The sequence below is a fragment of the Saccostrea echinata genome, unplaced genomic scaffold, assembly GCF_033153115.1.
Source record: "Saccostrea echinata isolate AGI-Se365-2 ecotype Australia unplaced genomic scaffold, CSIRO_AGI_Sech_v1 ptg000027l, whole genome shotgun sequence".
In the NCBI taxonomy this organism is placed as follows: domain Eukaryota; kingdom Metazoa; phylum Mollusca; class Bivalvia; order Ostreida; family Ostreidae; genus Saccostrea; species Saccostrea echinata.
In genome coordinates this window covers 10,699,434-10,706,970 of record NW_026889776.1, presented here as the reverse complement: position 1 = coordinate 10,706,970, position 7,537 = coordinate 10,699,434, and the positions used below count along the sequence as shown (strand labels likewise).

General features: G+C 32.9%; 1 pseudogene; it reads right to left on the bottom strand.

Annotated features, from left to right (window-relative positions):
* Window positions 1-754: 754 nt before the first annotated feature.
* On the bottom strand, window positions 755-6,484 carry LOC133193199 (carbohydrate sulfotransferase 9-like; annotated as a pseudogene).
* Window positions 6,485-7,537: the final 1,053 nt, after the last annotated feature.

Here is a 7,537-nt window from a genome sequence, read left to right as displayed (position 1 = left end):
GTCATCAAAATGTTTAAAATTTATGCTGTCAGGATTTTAAAAAATCAATGTAATATTATAACACCAAAAGAAAAATATTTTGTAATAATTCCTTTTAGAAAAGACCAAAAAATCACACAATACGTACACAATTTACACAAACATTAACAACAAATTCTCGCACTATTAAAGGGTGGTGGCGACAACACTTCTAAAAATAGATAACAAAAATCTGAAGTGAAAAAAAAAAAAACGAAAGCAAAGAACAATCACATAATAAAGGAATTCAACTGGTTAAGACGCTTATCCAAGACTCAAAAGTTAAACTTAATGGTATCATACCAAAATATTTCTTTATGCCATAACACGATTTACATAACGCATCACAAAATCTCACAAATTAGGCATAATAAAAATAACATTAAAAAAACATACGTTAAAAATTCACTTTAAGCCACAAAATTAAGACATAACAGAAATAAATTCGAAAATCTTTTGATATTTTTATTAAGTACCCTCTATATACACTAAAGAAAACAAGCTTTTTTTTGGACATTGAAAAAAAAAATCATAGTGTGTAAAACTGTTGTTTACTTAAATGGGCAAAAGAAGGACTTACACTTCTACATGTAATGCATGACGTCACAACTTATGTTTACATCGTAGTTTTGACACGGCGCGTTTTTCATTTTTTTTTTTTTTTTTTTTTTTTTTTTTTTTTTTGATTTTTTTTATAGGTCTTAACTGGGCTTCTTTATTTTTCCGATAACATCAATTAATTAAAAATATTGAGATATTTCAACCGTTTAGAAGAAGATGCAATGAATCTACTTTTTATAAAAGAGGGATTGGTTGTATAGTCAAAGAGTTCGAAATAAGAATGATAAAGTCTTGTGAATTCTTTCAGTATGTTTGTAGATATTAAACTAAAGGCTTCTTCTCTTGCTTCAAGCCTTTGTTCTTTTAATTTTGTTCGATTTTGTATGGACTGCATAATACCCTTAATTTTGTCAAGTACTTCGGAATTTGAGAGGTTTTTTTGTCTTTTCCACACTAAAGGGCATTTGGACTTCTAATGGGAGAACTCCCCTTATTTGAAGAAGTCGCCAGAATCTTTCCAATGATTTGTGAAATGGTTCACATAATTCTGTTTCTTTTTTGAATTCAAAAACTCGTTCGATATGATGTTCAACGGTCTCCAAATCAGGTGACATCTCAAAATCTGTAGTGATATCCCGAGAGAAAATGATGAGTTAAAGAAATCCAGCAAAAATGTCAAATCCTCTCGAAATGTTTCTAATTTACCGATAAAATCATATTTAATATCACACGGATAACAATGTTCGTACATGGGATAGAAATGCCAGTCACGATATATTAAAATCTTTTCTGAAATGACCAAGTATTTCATAAATTCTTGAAACGTGACGTCATGACCACATTTCAGTGACAAATCACTGGACTTTGACCCTCGCACTATTTGCACAATATGACGTCCAGTCAACTTCCAGTAAACTGGATTAGGTGCAAACAGTTTGTCTATATATCGAGAGAATGCTCTACCAAATGGCTCTCGAACAAACATAAATTTTGATGACTTTGCCAGACAATCAATGAAGTCCAACGATCTATTAACAAGCATTTTTTTACCTTGCAATTCTTGCTGGGTCTTTCCCTCAAATAACTGATTTATTGTCTTTCCTAGAAAACTAGAGGCGGACTTCTTGATTTGACAAAACATGAACCCCATTGGGGTGTATAACGCTATGTTATCATTTAATTTGTGTAAAAATGAGTGTAAAGAATAATTGCTGTGATAATGTTTACAACTGCGTCTTATACTGTCATGGCGTATTTTCTGAAGAAAATTCTTCGTAGATTTAAATACCTGAAAAAGTAAAAAAAAAAAAAAATTAAAAAAAAAAATTAATTACAAGAAAAAAAAATTAATTACATAACAGCCAACATCATACCAGCAATAATTGTATTTCTATTCCAGAACATGAATACTTAGAGAATTTTAAATTTACATCTAACTTTCGACGACGTATTATTAATTAACAGTTACTTTCATTCATATGTCGACTCGATATATCCCAGTGAGCTTGAAATAAAAGATACCACAGATTCTGACACATCTGTTTCATATTTAGATGTTTTACTAGAAAAAGACGTTCATGGCAACCTAACAACCAAGCTTTATGATAAACATGATGACTTCAATTTTTCAATCGTCAACTTCCCTTACTCATGTAGCAATATACCCTTATCACCTGCATATGGGTTTTATGTTTCTCAGTTGATTTGATACGCAAGAGCATGCTCTACGTAAACAATTTCTAAAATGAGGCAAGCTATTGACAGACAAGTTGACTAAACAAGGATATCAACAGCCTCGTTTGAAGTCATCTTTTCGCAAGTTTTTCGGTCAATACAATGACCTTGTCAGCACAAACAACCTATCATTGAGTCAAATACTGACTGGCGTTTTTCATGCTAATTGTTAGGCCATTATTTGTACACTGAACTGTCTAAGGATTTTTCCGGTTTTTGTTTATCGATCATGACAAGGAGCACACGGCGGGTGTGACCGGTCGGCAGGGAATGCTTACTCCTCCATTGCACCTGATCCCACCTCTAAATTTTGAGGTCTTTGTTTGCTCTGCTCCAAATTTGTATCGTTTCATTGGACTTTCGAGATTGAATACTGTTCGTTATTTTCAAATTTCATTCCCTGATACACTAAGTCTGTTTTTTTTAATAGAACTAGATGCACATTATGCGAAAATATGATACATCGAAAAAATTACAGGTAATGAAAAAGGTAAAGATAACTAATAGTGATCGAACTCGAAAAAAATCTACAAATAATACAAATCTGTGAACAGGGCATATGACACGGACCCCCGGTAATTCCAGAGAAGGGATCAGGTGCCAAGGAGGAGTAAGTATTCCCTGTTGACTGGTCACACCCGCCGTGAGCCCTAAGTATTAATCAGGTAGAGGGAACAATCAGTATTCAAGTTGTTCTTGAAAAACCTATGTGACAAGTTTGCAAGTGTTGCTTTATGATATTAGTGACTATTCAAAAGAAAAGCGCTCGCTCCGTGATCGGGAGGTCGTGAGTTCGAATCTCGGCCGCGACAGACCCAAGTCGATAAAATGGGTAGCAACTGTTCCTTCGCCATGCGCTCGGTACTTTGAAGTGAAAGTTGCGGGTCTTTCGGATGAGACCTTAAAAACCGAGGCCCCGTGTCACGACAGGCGTTGGCACGATAAAGATCCCTCACTGCTCAATGGCCCTGAGTGCCGAGTAAAGGTCAAAATTTGAAGCCCTTCACCGGTATATGGTGACGTCTCTATATGAGTGAAAAATTCTCGAATGGGACGTAAAACAACATACAATCAATCAATCAATCAAAAGAAAACAGTCTTGGAAACGGTGCTTTCGTTGAAATCTCTGACAATCGTGAGTACTCTTCACCTTTATTTGTGCATCAGTTCTCGTTATACCAAAAGAGAAAAAAAAATGGTAAAATGGAAAAAGTGCTAGAAAATGCAGGCAAGCCCAAAGAAATCAATGTGATGAATGAGTCCTAATTCAGAGGCCATGTCATGAATCATCCAGTTTGCTCAGTGCAATTGATTGAAACTATAAAATTGAAAAATTTCGGGATTTTTTTGTACGTAAATTTCTTTAACAGTTTTATCATATCTGGTAAAATTTTATAATCCTTACCCAAATCGTTTCCATGGTAACCATACATCAAAGTAAGTAAACTATACGCTTCAGAAAAATTCAGATTCAGTCAATTTGCAGTACTTTTGCATAGTTCAACAAATAAAGAATCAATAAATATTAAAAAAAAAACTGTTTAAAACTATTTTTACAAAACTAATATTTTTATACTGGATTTTCTGACTGATTCAATGAAAATGCATGTTGTTTCAAGAAGGGAAAAAGATTCATAAGCTTAGAATCTTGTCAACAACATAAACTCCTGTGACAAACCAGGTTGTCCAGTTTTTTTAAAAAACTAATTTAGTTTTTAAAAAAAAATTATTCATTTCTAAAAGCCATTGTTTTTTCTTTATCCGAATTTTCCCCATTCCTCTGTTCATAGTAAACTGGTAACTAAATACATGTAAAATCCAAATGAATTAGTTTCCTTTGTTTATTATTAAAAAAAAAAGTCGCCACACACATTACTTCAATTCATAAATATATTTTTTTTCTTTTCGCAGAAGTATGCAGAAACTATAGGAATTATATTGATGCAAATAAATTCAGAGAGTCAGGACACAGACATGAGTGAGACAAGTGAGATGACAGAGTCCACTAGCATTATGGGTCTCTCTGATTATGTTCCAAAAATTACAACTTCAGATAATTTCTTTGAATACTGTGACATGCGCACAGTCCTATCAAGAGACAGATGAAAACTAAATGGATTGAAGCTTTCATTGAACAAGGAATGACTATTCTATTAAAAGTAGAGATATAGTGAATTTTAGACAAATTATGTAAAGGTCACACTTTAAAATAAAGAAACCAATTCATTCATGCTTTTGTTTGATTTCTCATCAATAAATAATTGGAGTGTTACCAACGGCTTTTTATAATTCAAGGTTAACAAATGTCTGTTCAACTCTGTTGCTATGGACAACATTTGGTTGCTATGCACAGATAACATAATTGATACAGAAAATTAAAATATGTATATAGTTTTCATTAATGAGATAAAAAATTTTATCTAGTTTTCTATATATAAATACATGTTCTCCTTTATTTTTTGACAGTGTTTTGAAAATGCTTTGGTTAGTATGCAATAAAATTGGTTGCTTTTTCACCATTATATGCCCTGAAGTTATTGATGTTGCAAGAGTATATTTGCAAATAAACATGAATTAGTATCAATGTGGAAGAAATTGATGGTTTTTCCCTTAAAATTTGGTAGGTATTTTAACCTTTATTGGGAATAAAAACTTAAAAATTAACCTCCCCCCCCCCCAAAAAAAAACCGATAACAATGCTTCTCAATTTTATATGTCATCCTATAGATCAGCCTGTGTTTTGAATGAATCAATTTTAATTTAATGCTCAACTTGTTGTAGATTTTATATATATATATATATATATATATATATATATATATATATATATATATATATATATATATATATATATATATATATATATATATATATATATATATATGTTTAAACTTGAGAGGTAATTTTCAAATCTTAAAACTGTAAAAGTGTACAATTTTTGTGTTGCCATGGCAACAGATGCCCTGCTTTTTGAATCTTGTTTTTAATTATATACTACATGCCTTTGAAAATTAGCTCATACTTTATTGAAGAGGATATCAGTTTACTTTTTGTTAAAAATTGTTAAGAAAATTGTTAAAATTAAAGCTATTTTTCTTAACTTACTGTGGTTTCCATGGTAACGCACAATAAAGGAAAAAATAATAGTTTTTTTTGGACAAACATCATTTTCAGGTGTGTGAAAGTTGTTTACTATGAACACTTTTTACAACCAATAAAAGAAAATAGTAGGTTAAAATTTTCAGATTCCATCTGAAGCTTGATGATTCGTGACACGGCCTCTTAAAAAAGTGTACAAGAAATTAAGGGCCATCTAAAAACACGATAAAAACAAATGACCTTAAATATCTTGTAACAAGCATTGTAAAGAATTTGTAGAAGAATACAAGAAAGATATCATGAATAATTAAAAACAACGAAAAAACTTCACAGCATAGACAAACTAACTCGAGACAATTAAACTCTTCGAGAAAAACTTGGTGAAAATAATTTCAAAAAAAGTTCGTGAGTTGGAAACAAGGTCAGACAGGCAGAGGAAATGACATATTTTGCAACTGTAAAACAAACTACAATGAACAGTATAGTCGTAAAAGTAAAGTGAAAAGCTATGGGGTCGGAAAAAAATAATAAAAACGAAAATACTTTGTAGATTGCAAAATAAACATTAAAAACAAAGGGAAATGTAGATATTGACATAAATGAAATAATTGCAATTCATCGCATTTCAGGGACATAAATTCACCATCTATTCAAATTTTAAAAAAATCATGGCCATAGGGAAAAAGTTAAAGATAAATAGATTAATATTTTAGCCGCGAAAAAAAAAAACACTGGTGATTTTTTTTTTATTATTATCTTTTTTGACAAAATAGAATGGTAAGGCAATATGAATCTTGATTTTTATTTTATTCTTTTTTCATTTATTTCTTAATAATGAAAAAGATTGGGAGGTTTTTCAAATGACCTTTCGTCTGAACCTGGGAGACGACAAGGAAACCTTTATTCTGAACTAATATAGATTATTTTATGAAATATACAAATAATCACTCTTAACTGACCTGTAAACTAAGCTGTTTGGAATTAGGAAACACCAAGGTACAACCTGTTCAAGCACCTCCACAGGAAGTAAATAGTGGTACAACTTGACAACTTCCTCAACTTCCTTCCACATCTTCCCGCCAAGATAGATACATTGTCTTCCCAAGCTCATCTTAAAACCCACCCACCCAAGCCCCCTTTCTTTTCATGTAAATTATGTCAACAATTTATCATATGTTCACTCTAACAATGCAACAGTAATCTGCGTCCAGTTTTCCTTTTTTCAGATTCACCAGAAGGTTCATCCGAGGATTGACAGCTCCGATCAGGATTCAAGATGATAAAACCTTTACCAGCCAGACTACTTGAAGCGATAAACCTCTTCTCCTTGTGCAGGATCCTATAAACTTGAACAATTTTACTATTCAGAATCCCTTTTAGGTTTTTATTGACATAAATCAGAACTCGAAGATCAAATATCCACAGACCTTGCATATCCTTAATTCGGCGCATTGTCCTCTTTTGTGATTGGCGGGTCTAGGGGACCTAAGGGGGATTTTGGGACATTTCTGGCCTGTGTTTCCCCCATCTGTCAACTAAGACAGAGGGCAGGTCTTGTTTAGTGGGGAAAGTATTACCCCTTTTGTAGTGTATGGTTGGGGTTCTACAAGTTTAAGCCATGCTTGGTGCCCCCTTCATCTCTTTTAAAAGGAGGGAAGGCTCGCAGTCTGGAGTACTCAGTGTCAGTAAGTACTATCGAACCAGGGAGCAATCTTTTGGAAACAGGGTAAACAGATATATCCCAGACCATGCCCGTCCACATGCTAGTTGTCAAGCATTGGGACTTCACTGACACTTGTGCTCAACACAAGGCCTCCGTCATGCTTGTGCATCTTTGTGTGTTGGTATTTCGGTCGTAACCCCAGACCTCCTATAAGATTTGGGGACAATGTGGCCATTTATCTCCAATGTCCATAGACTGTTCAGTGATTGTTGTATTGGAAATGTTGTGATTATAATAATTTGTGTAATAGTACTGTTGCTGAGTTGAATAAATGTGAAATGAATTTGACAGTCTTGTTTTACATTCCTTAAGCATAGGAATAGTGGAAAAGCCAATCTACGGTATGAATTGTAGTAAAAAATGTAGTACCCCTCTATGTAGAGTTAGCAAGCAACTCAAATA